Source organism: Paramisgurnus dabryanus, chromosome 22 (assembly GCF_030506205.2).
Source record: "Paramisgurnus dabryanus chromosome 22, PD_genome_1.1, whole genome shotgun sequence".
Classification (NCBI taxonomy): domain Eukaryota; kingdom Metazoa; phylum Chordata; class Actinopteri; order Cypriniformes; family Cobitidae; genus Paramisgurnus; species Paramisgurnus dabryanus.
In genome coordinates, this window is record NC_133358.1 from 5,016,150 (window position 1) to 5,035,821 (window position 19,672).

Sequence of the window (19,672 nt, forward strand, 5' to 3'; positions counted from 1 at the left end):
AGCGTGGTCAAAGCCCAGCGTGCGCACCAGGCACACATTTTGTTCGGCCTCCGCCAGGATGTTTTGGACCTTCGCCAGCGAGTTTATTCAGGCAGCGAGGGGCTCCGGTTTCAATGAGGCAGAACTTATGACTATTTTTTGTAGTTGCCTCAAGGAGCCCCTCGAACCAAGGGAGCGGAGGATGATGAGGTACCTGGGCTTCGAGGACATGGTTCGGTATATCAGTAACCGGCCGGAGCCCAGGGCCTCAGTCAAGGTCGTACCCCCACCTACCTTGCCCCCTATCCCGGAGGGTCTCGTCATCGGAGTGGTGACGCGGGAGGACCCAGCACTCATCAGTCCGGTCCCTGTGAGCTCAGTCTAGTCTGCCGTCCTCAGAGGGAAACGTGAGCGGAGGGCCTCTTGGGAGTCTGCCTCCGAGGGGTCCTCCGCAGAGCCTGCCACGGCCTCTGCTACGCCCACCCCTCCTTCCTCAGCCTCGACGTCCCGGCCTAGGAGGAAGAAGAGGAAGAAGGGGCCCTCGGCTTTTCAGTCGGTTCCAATCACCCCTGTTTCGGCTCCACAGCCCGTTACTGCACCGCTGCAGCCCCTGCCGTCTGGGCAGCCACCGCTGCAGCCCCTGCCGTCTGGGCAGCCACCGCTGCAGCCCCTGCCGTCTGGGCAGCCACCGCTGCAGCCCCTGCCGTCTGGGCAGCCACCGCTGCAGCCCCTGCCGTCTGGGCAGCCACCGCTGCAGCCCCTGCCGTCTGGGCAGCCACCGCTGCAGCCCCTGCCGTCTGGGCAGCCACCGCTGCAGCCCCTGCCGTCTGCGCAGCCACCGCTGCAGCCCCTGCCGTCTGCGCAGCCAAAGCTGCAGCCCCTGCCGTCTGCGCAGCCACCGCTGCAGCCCCTGCCGTCTGCGCAGCCACCGCTGCAGCCCCTGCCGTCTGCGCAGCCACCGCTGCAGCCCCTGCCGTCTGCGCAGCCACCGCTGCAGCCCCTGCCGTCTGCGCAGCCACCCACAGCGCCCCCTGTCACTGTCTCGTCTCCGCTGCCGGACGCAGCGCCCCCTGTCACTGTCTCGTCTCCGCTGCCGGACGCAGCGCCCCCTGTCACTGTCTCGTCTCCGCTGCCGGACGCAGCGCCCCCTGTCACTGTCTCGTCTCCGCTGCCGGACGCAGCGCCCCCTGTCACTGTCTCGTCTCCGCTGCCGGACGCAGCGCCCCCTGTCACTGTCTCGTCTCCGCTGCCGGACGCAGCGCCCCCTGTCACTGTCTCGTCTCCGCTGCCGGACGCAGCGCCCCCTGTCACTGTCTCGTCTCCGCTGCCGGACGCAGCGCCCCCTGTCACGGTCTCGTCTCCGCTGCCGGACGCAGCGCCCCCTGTCTCTCCAGCTCCTTCTGTTGCTTCCTCCCCCGCTACTGTCTCCATGTCCTCCCTGAACTCTCTCCCCTACCCAGTGAGTCCTGGCTCACCCCCGTCGGCTCCCTTGTCTACCCCTACCACGCCCTGGAACCCTGCCTTGCCTCCTTTTGTTCCCCTTTCCCAGCCTGCATCCCCATCCAAGCCTGTTACCTCCAAGCTCCCTACCAAGCCTGCTCGGACTCCTCGTCCCAAGCCCTCTACTACCCCTGAACCCAAGACCCCTTGCCCACCCTGCTCCACCCTACCTGGACTTCCTTTTGTGAACACTGTTTTGCCTCCGCCCCCCCCTCCCTTGTTTGTTGTTTTTATTATGTCACCCCAACCCTCTTGTATTGTATTCTTGTATCCCATTGATGTTATTTGTCATGTTTTCTTGGTGTCTGTCTATCTGTCAGTCTGTCTTGTCCCATGTCTAGTGTTCCCCTGGGGAGCGTCTGGAAGCCGCTCCTTTAGGGGGGGATTCTGTCATGGTTCTGCCATCTTGTCCTTTGTTTTATCTAGTCTTGTGGCAGAATCATGACAGACCCATGTTTTGTGTGGGTTCACGTGGTCTTGGTATTGGTTTACTAGACCACGTGTTCCCTGTGTCTTGTCTCTTTTACCCCGCTCCCTTGTCTTCCTCTCCTCATTATTGTTTGATTTATATCACCTGTTCCCCTCTTGATTTGCTCCCCTATTTAATCCTCTTGTATTCATTGTCCCATGTTTCAGCATTGACGTTTGTTTGGTAAACCTGTGAGTACGCTGTTATTGTTATCTAGTCCAGTCGTGTTTATTGTTAAGTATCTCTAGTCTAGTGTTTAAGTGTAGTTTTGTGTCATGCCCTGTTAAGTGTTCACTCCTGTTTTAGTTATCTTGTTTCTGTTGTTTTGCCCCCTCGTGGGTTTTTGTTTTCTGTTTATTCATTAATAAATATTCTGAGTTTAACCCCTTGTTGTCTGCGTTTGGGTTCACCCCTGAAATCCCTGAGATCCCTGACACATGCGACATTTAATGTGATGGGTATTTCAAAAATTAATATAAATTATTCCCATGCATCGATTTTAATGTTAAACATCTGTAAATCCAGATGAATCCATATGGAATATATTCCGACAGTTTAAGATACGATCTTTGAATTTTAAAGTCTTATCTTATTTTAACACCGCCGCGCAGGAGGCATGGCAAACTGAAACAAAACTTTAAAGACACAAATATTACGTTTAGCCTACGTGTAAAACTATATTTAAATGAAACCCGTGAATTGAAAGATCTACTAATAATCGCCTTAACTTGAGTGATGTCAATAAAGTTTCCATGTTAGAATTTAGAAATATTAAAAACTTAAGCAAACAAATATGTTTTCTTACCACTCGCCATTGTAGCAGTCAGAGAATTTGGCCTTTGAAAATTTAACATTTATATGCTAATGAATTAAATTAGGGGCGTTTACAAGGCGGAGTTCTAAGAGCATTCAGCTGCGCACAATTTTAAGATAATTTGTGATTTATAAACCGCACATCTGGAAAAGAGGCGTACGCACGTTTTTTTGTGCGTAAGCTCCTTTTCTCTGAATCACACTTACGATCATTTCAGAAATGGTCTTAGATGAAATGTAGGACAATTCCTACGTCGCACTTTTATAAATGAGGCCCCTGGTTTAATCTAAACCCTGTCTGGGAAACTGCTTTTTAACTTTGTTTGGATAAACGTGATTCATCTAGCAAAATGGTCGAAGTAATTTTTTACAACTACCTAACAAAAACATGGTGTGCTAGTGTGCATCTTGAGACAAAAGAATGGCACTGATATGCTTTATTGAATGCTTTATTCTTATTGGTTGAGATAATTTTTCTCTAAAACACACCTAACATGTCAAAAATCTCTTAAAATAACCACCAGAGCAATGTCTGAGGTATAAGTGGAATAATTGACTCCGGTCCTTTGAATTATTAGAAAATAATGCACACCCGTGGTCTAAAGGCACTCCGTTTCGCGTTGTGCCATATTACCACCTTGGGTGTGCATTATTTTAATAATTCAATGGCCCATCTTCAATTATTTATTCCTTTATAACTGTTTTCAATTAAGGCAGCTCAAACAGGCATTTTAGTCTTGGACTAAACTTAAGCCCTGTCTGAAAACCATCCCAATCTCTTAAAGTTGTTTGATTACAGTTTTTTCACGATTGCCTAGATACAATTCTAGGAACAATTCATCATTTTCTCAAATCTCACATTTTAAAATCTCACACCCAGCAGAACAAACAGCTAACTTATGATCCAATTAAAACTGTGCCCTCAGACAATAAACACATACTGTCAAAACCAAACACTACATTTTTTTACACAATGGAGGGATTAATTAAAAACACACTTACCAAATGCTTACCAAATAAGTTTTTTAGATTTCAGATCATTCAACCCTTTCAGAAACAACCCTCACAGAAGAAATGCAAAACAGTACTGTAATAAATACCTCTTACATAATAGGATAAAACAATACTGTAGTTTCGGACAAAAAACGACCTTAAAGTGTTACTTTGACAAAACAGGAAAAGCTTTAAAAAAATCAGAATCAGAAATCAGAATCAGAAAGAGCTTTATTGCCAAGTATGCTTGCGCATACAAGGAATTTGTTTTAGTGACATAAGCTTCCAGTACACAGACACACCAACACACAGACAAATAAATAGGTGTATAAACAATTGTGCTATAAATGACAATGGCATAGCATTGAATAAGGTGCAGGGATGTACTAGAATGGAGGGGTAACAAATAAATATAAGGATATTGCACTTTTTTTGCATAAGCATAAGTGGGGAACATTTAACTGTTCATGAGGTAGATTGCCCGGGGGAAGAAACTGTTTTTGTGCCTTACTGTTCTGGTATTTGCGGCTCTGAAAAAAAAGCTTTATTTACAAAGGCATCAAATGTACACTCAGCATCATCATCAATGTTTCTAGTCTCATGTCACACATTGCGCTTTCTCTTGCCAGGCAGCATTGGAAAAATGCCCTTGTGTGCCTTATACAGTATAACCCTGCATTTACTGGACTTCACAGATACATCTTCACACAGGCATCCAGCATTGTTCGAACCCTACGACCAAAATACAGTCAAGTTTAAAAATCCTTACAGTAAATGCAAAATATAGCTGATGACTTTCATTTTGAAAGTTTTCATCATTGAAACTTCTCACCTCTGACAGGTGGATATTTTTTTTTAAAGAAATGTGTTCAGCTGAGAAAAGGTATCATAAACATCTGGGATGATTAAAGTTTAATATGTCAGTGACGTGTTTTTTCTTTAAATGTATGTGCTCAAATTGGCATTTTTCTTAGGGCTCTTTACTGAAAGTTTATCTAAGGTTTTTTAGTATTTTTAAGGCTTTTGGGTGGTAAAACCCATCAGTGTGCATGGCTACTAGGAGAAATGTGAAAAGCAGTCAGTTAATGTTTATGTTTCCTGGTGTTACATTTTTAAAGTAAGGTATGCAGCCAACTGAGCTCATTTTAGTGTTAATAATAAAATGTATGAACATTAAATCATTAATTTGGTTTGTAATAAACTGAATTGACAGTAATAATGCATTTCCTCTTAAAGTATTATTTTTTTCTGATAACTTCCTTTCAAGTTTTTATTGAAACTTGAAGACCCTTATAAAAGTCTCATAATGTGTACAGCCTCAAGAATCTCAGCAAATATCAAACTACATGAAAAAATAAATCGTATTTCTACGAAGGTTGTAAATATTTTTGTTATACAATAATATTTGTACATAATGTTGTAAATATTACATAACATTTACCATTTTTTTAAAGTTCAAAAACGTTGATGTTTTTTAATGTCATTGTTTTTTTAAACTAGTTATGATGTAATTGTCTATGCAATAGAATGTGTAAAAAGTATCTTTTTTTTTTTTTTACAAAAAAAGTGCTTTTATAGCTTATGTTTTTCCATGCAGCAAAATGTCTGATCCCATGTCACCCCACACAAACTGATTGTCAAATACAACTCTGTGATTTGTTTTGTCTATTTGTATAAATGAATTTATAAATAAATAAACTTATATTGTATGAAGAGCATTTTTTGTAGTGACAGAATGAGTCAATGCTGAATGGTCATCAGAATCCATTTGTTAACTCAGCAGCTGCACACTGAGTGGCAAAGCATGTTCATAGATCTTCAGGACTGCTTATGACAGCACTGAATATATCAATAATAGCCACACCTTCATATGCTTACACAAGAGAGAGTCTGTATTTTATTGCAATATCAACAAATACAACAGACCAGACACTGAGCATATTTTTGCCAATGTCCCATGCAAGATGATGCATGAATAATTAAATGGTGCTCAAAATTGCTTATGGGAATGCAAAAAGGGTCGTGTCTTTGTGTATAAAAATCTGGAGTCATAATAAGCAACCCTTACTGAAGATCAGTGCATGCGTGCGTGTGTGTGTGCGTGCGTGCGTGCGTGAGAGCGAGAGAGAGAGAGAGAGAGAGAAAGTGCAATGGAGGTAGGAAAATACGCCCATGGCTGGATGAACAGGGATAATTGCAGGTGCCAGCCTGTCTTCTGATCTTTAATGTGAACCTGTGGGAATAATTGAACAACTGGTAGGACTGTAAAATGCAGAAGAGAAACCGGATAGGACTGTCAATAATGTGAGATAGTTATTGAGGTCAAACACTGTTACATAAATACTTTTACTTGAGCAAAACAAATTTGTCACAACATGCTTTAAAGATACAGCAATGTCTAAAAATATAAATTATGGCATAATACCTGCAATTTTGTTCTTTTTTTGCTGTAAAACAAATTTTGAGTCTTCTTGCATGATGCTGTGTAGGTGTTATATAAACCCAAAACCACTGTTATTTCAACCCTGAATAAATTCTACCAATACATATTTTAACTTCCAGAATGACAAACAGTGATTTTCCATATGAGAATGAGTGAGTGAGTCTTTTTTATCATCTTTTTCACATCACTCTTTTATTAAACTTGAACTGATACACACTCACTCCAAAAAATAGATTTTTTTATTTTGATGGGTCTATTTTTCACATTGCATTTGGGAAATCACTGACCCTGAGTGAGCTGTGTGTGAATATGATATGAGAAGTCTGAGGGCCCATACATACTGACAGATGAGTGATGAGGCTGAAGCCTCAAAACTATGGCCTGTTAAAAGCTGGAAGCTGTTTCACACCGGCCATCAAATTTGCATTCATGCATGCACATAGAAGTCTCCGCTATTTTGTCACAGGGGAACAATTTATTTGCCGTTTTAGAAAATATTGCAGTTCTTTTTATACAAAGTTACAAAACATTTACAAAATGTTTTTATTATTTCTTAGATGTATTCATAGCAGTTGCACCATTTGATTTTCTTTTGTTCTAGTTTTACATTGGTTGTACCACCTGATCAGCTTACCCATTACATTAAAGTAGCTATGTTTTCAGCATTTGAGAGAAATCTAAAAAAAGATTTATGATTCTGGTTGTACACCATACTAACTACTGATAATCTTGAAACTTGTTTCACACATAAACTAATGCCAAATTATCTTATTTTGGATTTTTTATCATTTAAACACCATTTAACTGTTGCCTTAAACTGTTAATTTGTATGAACAGTGCCCCTCCTGCCATTTTTACAAGTTTGAGATACCAAAGCAAAAAAAATATTTATTTTTAAAAAATACTAAAAATGTAACTAAATAGGTTAAATAGAATAAATTGACACATTTCATAAATATAAGGGTAACACTTTACAATAAGGTGCATTAGTTAACATGAACTAATAATGAACTGCACTTACACTCACCTAAAGGATTATTAGGAACACCTGTTCAATTTCTCATTAATGTAATGGTGTGGGGGATGTTTTCTTGGCACACTTTAGTCCCCTTAGTGCCAATTGGGTATTGTTTAAATGCCACGGCCTACCTGAGCATTGTTTCTGACCATGTCCATCCCTTTATGACCACCATGTACCCATCCTCTGATGGCTACTTCCAGCAGGATAATGCACCAGGTCACAAAGCTTGAATCATTTAAAATTGGTTTCTTGAGTACACTGTACTAACATGGCCCCCACAGTCACCAGATCTCAACCCAATAGAGCATCTTTGGGATGTGGTGGAACGGGAGCTTCATGCCCTGGATTTGCATCCCACAAATCTCCATCCACTGCAAGACGCTATCCTATCAATATGGGCCAACATTTCTAAAGAATGCTTTCAGCACCTTGTTGAATCAATGCCACGTAGAATTAAGGCAGTTTTGAAGGTGAAAGGGGTTCAAACACAGTATTAGTATGGTGTTTCTAATAATCCTTTAGGTGAGTGTATATAGCATTTATTAATCTTTGTTAATGTTAATTTCAACAATTACTAATACTTTCTTAAAATCTTGTTAGCATTGACAAATGTATTGCTAATGGTTTGTTCATGTTAGTTAATAGACTAACTTATGTAAACTAATAAACCTTATTGTAAAGTGTTACCAATGTAAGTTCTTTTTATAGTACATAATGCCCGCGGACACAAAAATATGCATGTCATGTCAATTACCCTATTGTTGACTGAAACAAATATTAATTACTATTGACAATATACAATTGACAAAAAGGTTTTATTAGGCCTACATTTCTTTTTAAAAGTTTAACCATTTTTGTAGTAAATGTATAACTGTAGTTAGCAACCATAAGTAAAACTTTGTCCACTCGTGTGGACTTCCAGTCATGTCCACAATTTAGAGGAAATGTTATTTATTATAGCCTAGTTACTGTAACACAGGCTAAAAGCCATCCCTCAGTCCTTCCCTTTAGTTAATTTTCCTTAAACTATAAATAAAGACTAGGGTGACCAAAAGCTCAGAAGTGCTGATCTTTTCCTCTTTCTCTGAGAAGACAATGGCATGCTACCGCACAAACTGTGTTAAAAAACCTGTTTCCAAGCTGTTTGAGAACTTGGGCATCTAGTGGGATCTCATCCTGTTTGGTTCTTGGTCATTCCTCTGATCCTGTCTCTCTGATCCTAGGACTTTTTTTTCAGGGAAGACAATAATGTTGAGAATCAGTTTACTATCAATGGACCTTCTAAGCAAGCAAGGCTGTTTGTGAAGGAAACCTTTCCAAATAATGACTAAATGTATTCAAGTCAAAGACTCTATGATGAGGGAAACTATGCGGTGATAATACTGTCTGTGGTGGGTGGAAATATTCTAACAAAAGCCGCATTTAAAGAAATCATTGAGCTTGATAAGAAAATAAATAATTTCAAACTCAATCAAACGGAGATAAGCTTCATAGATGTTTGTGCCAAAGTAAATGGGAGCTGTGTGCCAAATGTAATTCTGGACATTATTGAAAGAAATGCAGAGAAAATAGAACAAACTATTTTGTCATTCCCAATGTTTATCTGGAAAAATAAAACAGTTTTTCTTGGCTCTACAATGGGAGGTGTGCAGAGAAACAAAAGCATTGTCCAGCAAGCAGAAGCCATCAGCAGGGACGGATTATGGCGATGATGTGCCCTGGGCACGGATGTCTCAAAGGCCCCCCTTTACCAATTTTTTGGGCAACAGCGTTGCACCTGTATGCACAGGGCTCAAGTGTTGGTTCGCCTCTGCCTGTATGCCCCATTTTACAGGATTAACAATGGCACTAATACACGGGGAGAGAATGCACACAATATTCTGTACTTTCACACAACAAATTGGTTTATTTATATCTTACCAGTATCTGTCAACATACAACATACTGTACAACATACTCAATCAAAAAGATTCTGACCTCTCCAAATCATATCACAGGAAAAGATTCCATAAATATTTTACATTTCTACATTTAGCAGACATTTCATTAAATTTCAGGTGTAACAGTCGTTCACCACAGGCATTTAGGGGCTGGAAACACCAAAACTTTTAAACGCGGCTGAAAATGCCTTGAGGACGCCGAATGCCAGCTGTTTTTCAGCCGAGCGCTTTGGTAGCTGTGATACTTCAGCTGTAAGCCGGTTGGTTGCTGTGGTAACCAACCGGTGAGATTTCACTCAAAGTTGAATATTTTTGAACTCTCAGCGCTCAGTGCGGAAAAAACCAAGAGTGCCGGTTTTCAGCACGGAAAAAACCCGCTAGCTGCTTGCTTATTTGAAAAACGCCGAGTTTCCATAAGAATCAATTGAAAACATACGCTGGCCGCGGGCGTAAAAGCTTTGTGTGTCCAGCCCCTAAAGACAGTGAATTTATACGTCCTTGACACATTTGTTCGAGAAAATTAACGTTCTCCTTCACAGTTGCTGACTGGCAGGGTGAGGAAAAGCTGTCCTTTTGTGCTTTCTTATGACTGATCCACTTGGTTGTGGTTTTAAACTCATTTTTGTTTTGGTTTTTGAGTACCGGTATCCATCTTCTACGCGTGACTTTTATATTACGCAATGCTTTTCACTCGTCTCTAGATGTCTCTCTCAACAGCGCAGCAATAGATTAAAATTATTTATTTGATTTATTTACTAGTTAATACTTTGCAACTGCAAAAAAACCTACATTATTCTTCAATATTTAACACAATTTTACTGAACATAAAATTAAAATTAAAATATTTATTTGAAAATAATAGACACAGTAAATTTGACAGGGCCCCCTGCTGGCCCAGTGCCCTGGGCAAGTGCCCAGTAGGCCCGTGCGTTAATCCGTGCCTGGCCATCAGACTTTTCTACGTCCTACAGGATAAACCTGAAACCTCTCAATGGCTTCAACAATTCCAGAAGATTTTATCCACTGAAAAACTTAACAGTGGAGTCAAGGTATTTAAACATTATTTGAATAATGTCTATATAAAGCTTTAAGTTCTTAAACAATGACTAAATGTAATTTTATTAGTCAACATAATATAAAAACCAAATGGCGTTTATTTAAACAATAGTCATTTTAATAAAACATTTCACTTCAGCATTATTTGCATCCAGATGTCAGTTGCTTTAGTGTTTTGTATCTAACTTTTTTAATTAAGACTTTAAGACAGGGTGCATGATTTTTAAAAAAACACTTTGGAAAAGGGAGTCGGGCTGAGTACGAAACACACTTGTAGCCAATCAGCAGTAAGGGGCATGTCTACTAACCGACATCATTGCCTGGGTTGCGTATGGGTTGAGTGGGTCTATCAAAAAAAACGATCCAGATTCTATTGGGGTATGATTTCAAATGTCAACATGCACCCTGCCTTTAAAGTATCCAAAATTGTCTACAATAAATATTTTGTTTTACATTAAAGTATAAAGGAGTGTATAAAACTAACTAAAAAAAACTTTTCAGGTTTCTCATTTGACTCCGCTGTCCAGGCAGGAAGAGATTGCAAAACACACAGAAGATGGCATTCCTCTCATTACCATAACTTACATGTAATATCTTTCTCAGTGTTATCTTGCATACGGTAAGGACTAACAAACCACATATCACCATGAGAAAGTCTGCATTTCTTAATCAAATATCTGCTTCCCTCATGTTTTAAATTAAGTGGGTAATAAGGTTTGATTTTTTAAAAATGTACATTGGTTTTATGTACTATTAACCCAAAATGATTTTAATTTGATTTCAGACTTGATAATGTGAGGAACAAGATTTGGGTGTCATTAATGGGAGTGTTCTCAGCAGGCCTGGCTGTGCTCTCCGCCTTTGGTTTGCTGCTCTATCTTAACGTGCCATTTGTGATAACTGTGGCTATTTCACCTTTCCTGGTTCTGGGTAACAATACAAAACAAAACACTTTACTGTGCTGTATTTTGTTTATTGTTGTATGATGTATACACTCACCAAAAAGGATTATTAGGAACACCATACTAATACTGTGTTTGACCCCCTTTCGCCTTCAGAACTGCCTTAATTCTACGTGGCATTGATTCAACAAGGTGCTGAAAGCATTCTTTAGAGGCCCATATTGATAGGATAGCATCTTGCAGTTCATGAAGATTTGTGGGATGCACATCCACGACACGAAGCTCCAGTTCCACCACATCCCAAAGATGCTCTATTGGGTTGAGATCTGGTGACTATGGGGGCCATTTTAGTACAGTGAACTCATTGTCATGTTCAAGAAACCAATTTGAAATGATATGAGCTTTGTGACATGGTACATTTTCCTGTTGGAAGTAACCATCAGAGGATGGGTTCATGGTGGTCATAAAGGGGTGGACATGGTCAGAAACAATGTTCAGGTAGGCCGTGGCATTTAAACGATGCCCGATTGGCACTAAGGGGCCTAAAGTGTGCCAAGAAAACATCCCACACACCATTACACCATTGCATTAATGAGAAATTGAACAGGTGTTCATAATATTCCTTTAGGTGAGTGTATATTTACTAAAATGATTAGTGAGTAGTTGAATAGAAAAAAATGATAGATATTTCAAATAGAAATCCTATCACAATTTGGACTTAGTCCTAAAAGATGCTAAAGAGATCAAATACCATTTGGGGACTGTTTTATAAGTGTGCAATTGGAATAAAATGTAATCCTGCTGAATAAGCGAGTTAAACAGTTTATCTCTTTTTACTGCATGAATCTGTTTGAACCAAATTAAAAATTCCACTGTGATTCGTTCAAGAAATTCTGTTAAAGAAATCTTACTTTTTATTTCACGCATGGAGGAAACTTTATACATTATTTACATGCATTGTACACTGAAAAAAATGATTCATTCAATTTACTTTATTTTTTTTAGGGTAAGTGGTTGCAATAAATTTATTTAAGCTACATTTAAACAAAAAAGTACTAAAAGTAAAAAGTTAACTTTTTTACAAGGATGTTCCCCATGTAGAATTGTGGAGCAAGTCAGAATTTGGACAAATGTACACATATTTGCTCCTACGCTGTAAATGTGTTATTATTTTATTAATTTATTATTGATTGCATTTGTGAGGAGATTGCATGTGAAATTTTGTTAGTGGGTACAATGAAAGTTGTATGCATACAATCAGTGTTGGGGAAAGTTACTTTTAAAAGTAATGAATTTACAAAATTAAGTTACTCTCCAAAGAACGTAACTAATTGCGTTACTTAGTTACTTTTCATGGAAAGTAATGCTTACTTTTAAGTTACTTTTGCGTTACTTTTTCTTACTTGGCTGAGGCTTGATCTCTTTCAGGCGTTGCAGGTGTTTTTATGATTGCAAAAATTTAAAGCTCTCTCCGTTTCTGATTAAAACTGTTCCCCCCTCATGTGCACAGAGTACGTAATTCTACGTTAATATGTTCAGTTTAATTCAGTTAAACACACTGTAAAAAAACCGCGTTCTCTGTAGACAGCCCAGGCTCCGCAAACTGCAACAAAAACAAAGTGGTCAAATCTACCACCACGAAACATAACAAAGTGTTCCTGCCAATAAACGATGAGAAGGATTTGGGAGTGGGGGTTGGACTCGTTCAGAAAGCACGGAAGAGAGGGGGAGGAGTTAGCTAAGCTCCATTTTGTTTGACAACCCTTCGAACGTCAACAAGAAGTGATGTCACACAGATTCGCTTAGAGTGCTTTTAAGGTGAATTTGCTCATGTTTGTTATGAAAATCATCACCACATTGAATATTTTAAGGATTAATGAACATTAAAGAAGACATACAGTATCTTCTCCAGTAGCAGGAAGATTCAGCTCTGGTTAGTTAAACCGCTTATGCATTCCTATAATGTCTCCATCTTGTGTATTTGTGTACTGTATGTCCAGGTTCCTCAGGTATGACTATGAAATCCATTAGAAATTCAATTGATGCCTTTAGGATTGTTTGATTAGTGAAAGTTCAATTAAATTTTAATAAAAGTTGATGTTTATAGATTTTACTAAACATTTGTGAGGATTAGAGTTTATTTTTAAAATGTTACATTTTTCAGGAATTGGTGTTGATGACATGTTCATCATGATTTCCAACTGGCAACAAACAAAAGTGAAAGATCCAGTAGAGAGAAGAATGGCTGAAACCTTCAGAGAGGCAGCCGTGTCCATAACAATCACAACACTGACCGATGTACTCGGATTCTACATCGGGCTCTACATGAGCGAATTTCGGTCCTTCAGGCATTCTGCTTGTACACCAGCACCTCCATTGTTTTCTGCTACATCTATAACTTACTCTTCTTCGGGAGTGTGCTTGCCCTGAATGGGAAGAGAGAGCAGAGCAACAGACACTGGCTAACCTGCTGTAAACTCCAAACTCAGACCTCTAAAAGAAATCCTCTGTATCGTCTGTGCTGTTTAGGGGGGGGGACTATGACAAAGAGACTGGAACTGAGAAACACCAGCCCATAAAGTACTTTTTTAAATCCTACTATGGTCCATTTCTTACCAAGCGCTGGACCAAAGCATGTGTGATCAGGCTGTATGCTGGTTATTTGGCTCTAAGTATATATGGATGCCTTTATTTAAAGCAGGGCATCAATATGAGTGACCTTGTGGCTGATGATTCATATGTGATCAGCTATTATAAAGATTCAAAGAAATTCTTCTCAAGTTATGGTCCAAATGTTATGGTGGTAGTGACTAAGGAATTTCCCTACTGGCAAGAAAACAATCGATCTGAACTGAACCGATGTATAGAAAACATCCAAAGCCTAAGTTTTGTCAAGAAAGATTTGTCCACCTCCTGGCTAGATCAATACTTGAATTATGCACAAAATAATAATCGCAGTATTGCCAATGAGTCTGATTTCATGGAGAATCTTTACTATTTTTTAGATGTTTTACCAGAATATCAGCTTGATATTAATGTCACCAATGGTAAAATTAAAGCCTCACGTTTTTTTGTCCAGACTTTAGATATTGCCAATGGTAGTAGGGAAATAAAGATGTTTGATGAACTAAGAAATGCAGCTCAAAGTTGCAAAGCAGCTAAACTCATGGCGTTTCATCCCATGTTCATCTACTTTGATCAGTATTCAGTAATAGTGACTGGCACCATTCAAAATGTAGCATTTACCACCGCTGTTATGTTGGTCGTTTCCTTGATGTTAATCCCAGACCCGCTCTGTTCCCTGTAGGTCACGTTCTCCATTGGATCTGTCATTTACTGGCATCACTGGATTCATGGCATTATGGGATGTCAACCTAGATTGCACTTCCATGATCACCTTGGTGGTGTGCATTGGCTTCACTGTGGACTTCTCCGCTCATATTTCATATGCATTTGTTTCGAGCAGAAAAATCACAGCCAATGAATGTATGCAGTGGCGTGTTTAACCACCACGCAAACCACGCAATTGCTTGGGGCCCCACGGGCTTGGGGGGCCCCCTACTGTCCACAAGCGGTTAACTTATTTTATGATTTTTTATTTAATGATTGCAGAGTTATAAAAAGTCTGCGTGGTAAGCATTCCGCTTTTTTCTTTTTTTTTTAAGATCACACACTGAAGTTGCAGTACTGTATTAATTACATCATTTTAAATACATCCTATAAGGAATTTGCCAGCAAAGGATATATCTGAGATAGGCTTAAAAATATTTTTCTGTACAAAAGGGAGGCCTTTTGGAAAAAGTTTGGAAACCACTGCGGTAAAACCAAGACCTTTATGTTTTTGACAGATAATGATTCTTTATTCTTTTGAATAAGACAATGGGCACTATTTGTATTTTTAAACCAATAATTTTTTTCTTAATGTTGGGGCATGGGGGGCCCCAGGTCCTTGGACTGGCTTTAGCTGCTTCCAGGAACCACATCTTCAGGATCTTCTTTAAGATCATGTTCCTTGCAATGGGTTTTGGTTTGGCTCACAGTATTATCTTCCTCCCGGTGTTCCTTACTCTTTTTCCCTACAGTTCAGACAAAGCTGAAAAGAAAAAAGATAAACAGTCAAATCACTTGACTTTAGTCATCACATTATGCCCAATGTTATTTCAAGAGTCACTTTGTTTGAAAACAGAAACATGGCATATGATAACTATAATTTTGTTGAGAACAGTTACAACATGTGTACACAAACTGTTAAAACACAAAATACTTTACTATATGTTAATTCATATAATAAGATGCTTCCGAGTTGGTGCCGTGACCCTGACTGCCCATAGAAATGGAGTGCCTTTATATTATCCATTTTATATAATAGTCTTTATCTGTACAATGTCTTTGTAAATGTTTATAATGGTTCAATTATAATTTTTTAGTGAAATTGTACATTTTTACAAGTTGACACCATGTATGATTTTTAATGGATTTTCTTTTATGTCAATTAAAACAACAAAGATAAAAGTAAAAAATGTATGTTGCTTCTAAAGTAACACACTTCACATGAAAAATCTACATTCTATTTAAAATCTACTGTATTTGGCTAAAACCTCTTCCTTTTATTTTCACTCTTTAGCAAAGCCATCTAAGAAAAGGTTTAGGATAGCACCTAAAGTGGTTCCCCTGATGATTGTAACGTGGGCTGCTTATACAAAGCGAGAGAGAGACGAATCCAAACGGAAAAGGTTTTATTGGTAAATCCCAAAAGGGCAAGCAAACAAATCCAAACAGGGTAATCCAATATCGTAATTCAAAAAAACAGGCAAGGGTCAAAACCATGAACAAAAAACCGAACCATGAAACCGGAAACAGGAGACAAGATACAAAAATGCAGCTTTTACACATACAATACTTTGCAGGGAATTGAACTAAATGAACTAGATTTATAGTGCACAAACAGGAAGTACAAAGGGAAGTGTGACATGACCAGGTGAGGTTACAAAATAAAAGACCTGACAACAAAACAAACAGAACACAAGACAAACCCTTATGAACCAATTTTACTGCTTTTTATCACCTTTATTTAGAGTGTATAAACTCTTGATTGACCATGACATAAGTGGTTGCAATTGTTAGTATAAATTCCTTGTGCATTTAAAAAGACGCTTTACTCTAATTTGCATATATGACCACAAGTATAGCTCCTATCTACTTGAATAAGGAAAAACAGAACATGTTTACCATGTTTTTGTGATGGATAATGAACAGTTTGTTGTCATAAAATAAACCCAGACATGGCTGTCTGGACCCAGCAGTAGATAGATCTTGAATTACTGTACCATAAAAGATGTTTGGCTGACTGTAAATTATCCTGCACAGCTTCATGCCCACATTATACATCACTACTGTACATGGCTTTGAAATATTGATCTTAAAGGGATAGTTTACCCAAATGTTCGGTCATCATTTACTCACTCTTATGTTGTTACAAACCTGTATTTCTTTTCTCTGATAAACACAAAGGAAGATATTTTGAGAAATGTTTGTAACCAACCGTTTGTTGACCCCTTTTACTTTCATAGTATTGTTTTTTCCTAAGTGAATATGGTTCACGAATGATTTGGTTACAAACATTTCTCAAAATATCTTCCTTTGTGTTCATCAAAACATGGAAATGTATACAGGCTTGTAACAAGGAGTGAGTAAATAATGACAGAATTTTCCTATCCCTTTAACAATCCACCATGCAAAAGATGCACTCTGGAAAAATATTACAATATTATTTCTATATTAGTGTTTATAATAATATTATTTCTATATTAGTATTTATAATGATATATAATATAATAATAATAATAATAATAATAATAAATTATTATTATTTAACGCCATTAAAAATTAACATTTTTTAACAGTTTAACAGTTAAATTAGACAAGTTAAATTATGTAAATATTTGAGAAAACCATTTTTTTACAAATAACTCCAAAACACAAAATATTAAGTGATGTTTATACTGTTGAAGTTAAACATTTTCACAATTGCAGAGAATAAATTTAATGTTTTTAAAAAATATACTCAGGGCTGCTGAAGCCTAATGCACCTGATCAGGCACAGGTACAAACACACACACTCCAGCCACCCCTTATCTCACCTGTCTTATTCTTTTCCTGTCTGCATATGATGTGTTAAGCCTACACTCCATAAAGTGAAGATACTCATGGGTGGTTTCCCGGACAGGGATTAGCTTAAGCCAGGACTAGACCTTAGTTTAATTAGGAAATATAACTAGTTTTAACAAACGTGCCTTACTAAAAACATTACACGTGTGCATTTTAAGGCAAAACAAAGGGCACTGATATTTAAGTTTCCCTGTCCGGGAAACCGCCCCTCAGTGTTTAGTCAAAAGTTTAGTAAGTTTTGTACTAAATGCAGCATTTTTATAAAACGGTTGTTTAAGCATATTAAATCAACTATAATAATATTTATCGTTTTAAAAAGTTATTTTAATTTGTACCAAAGAATATAAAAGCTTGCTGAAAGGAAACTTTTTGGTTGGTTAGGTTAGCTCAGTGTTACAGTTGCGTTAGATATGATATATGAATGAAGGTAATTTACTTGTCATTTATTTCCCTTGTTATCAGAAATAAACTGTAACAGGACTCTGCTATTGATTCTTTGCAAAAGTTTACCGGAAGTTGCGTTTAGTCCACAAAACCACATTGTTTATGTTGTTGCTGTTGAAAGTCTATAGCATAAAATATTGGTTAAAATATCTTATTTTCCACTGGTATTCCTTTGGGGATGAAAGGTTCATTTAAAATATGTTGACCTTTTAACGTACTTTAGGGGCATGCCAATCTATATGTGGTAAGTCATACATCTAAAGTATATCTAAAGTTAAAAACATCTGTATTTAAACTTGCTCCTGAAATTAAAAAGCTTAGTTTTGTTGGTTATAGTCTGCCTTAACTAAAAACTGTTGTAATACATGCCAGTGTTGTTTTGTGTTCTTTTGTTAGCCAAACAGGTAGCCTACTATAATTTTTTTATTGAAACAAAACAATTTTTAAGCAATCAATTCATTTTAATTTTGAGTAAAGAGTAAATTATTGCACATCACCTTACAGAAAACATTTTAGAACAGGAAAATTACAGCATACTTAAAACTAAGATTGCCATCTTGACAGATTTAGCCCTCTATCTACCATAATCCTTTTCAAAGGGAGAGCTAAAATGCCTCAGTCACTTCTATCTACTTAGATAAAATATATGGTCCATGTTAATACAGCAGATTCTACTGATATTTATGATCGTAATTTGTCAGGATGATTCATAGACATTCCTGTAACCTCGTCTGATCACGGTGCTTATCTGCAAAAAGTCATTGCATCACCAAACGTTTGTTCTGGGCCATTTCATGATTCACACGTTTGAGTCATTCGCTTTCAGAGCATTTCATTGTTTACAGGTCTGGATTAAGCGCTCGTGTGTTGATGACTCATATTGCAGCATGATTCACAGCCTTTTGCAATCGCATGCATCCATCCAGTGATGGTCGCATTACTGCAGTGTTTCCTCCAGTTAAAGACCACCGTGAATACTCGAAGCAAACCTTACCAGTTTTGTTTAATTCATTATTAATGCTAAATAGAGAGCAGGACGGCATTGTTTACGTTAGGTGCTGTTCACATTGTTCTCGAGACGCGCTTTTATAAGTTGAACTACCGATGATAACTTGACGAGGCACTATAAACATGTATCGCACTTAGAGCGACAGCGACCCGCACATGTCAGTCTGACGCATTACCAACAATTAAAACAGCGTTGATGGAGGAGGATAACGCATTGGGCGTAAACAGCCCAGCATGTTTTTTCTGCGTTCAACAACATACAGACTGGACAAAACCGATGTCATAATGTGCGCACTATTTCTAATTTAAAAACGCGACGCCAATGGCGCGAGACGCGCGACGCAATATCCACACAGACGTTCGTCTAGCGCATGCGTGCAAAGACCAACAATTAAAAAATAGCGCAGAGAACCACAAAATTCACAAAAGAGAACCACGCACGATGTGTTTTATAATGAACGATTTCGTTCTATTTATTCCTCACTATAAATATTTACAGCACGCTCGTGCATGGCGTTTACCTCAGTGTGTTTTCCCTGTCTTGTATACAGACTTTCCCAATTGACGTCTATGTACGTTTATAGCAGAGCTTTAATAAATGTACTCCTGACGTCTATTTTAACCTGAACCCAACCCTTAATGCGATTTATGCTCGGGGTTTTGTGTGTTTTGCTTTCAGCACTGGACAGCTCATTCGGTTTCCCTACCGAACGCGCCCTCTATCCAATGATTGACAGCATGAATGACCATACACCAATCAAGGACACTTTTCCCAGCCCTATAAGGTGACGGGGAAGACGGGATATTGGTTGTTCTTAGAAGTCTGATTCATTTCTAAGAATCGGTTCTTTTGAACGGTTCAGTTAGACAGAATCGAAAATCGCTCCGATCGGGTCAATTGCTTAGTTCATTGCGCGAACCGATTCAAAGAGCATA

At 38.6% G+C, this 19,672-nt stretch overlaps 1 pseudogene; it reads left to right on the forward strand.

Annotated features, from left to right (window-relative positions):
• The first annotated feature begins 1,408 nt into the window (after positions 1-1,408).
• LOC135785255 (patched domain-containing protein 3-like) lies at positions 1,409-14,622 on the forward strand (annotated as a pseudogene).
• The last annotated feature ends 5,050 nt before the right edge of the window (positions 14,623-19,672 follow it).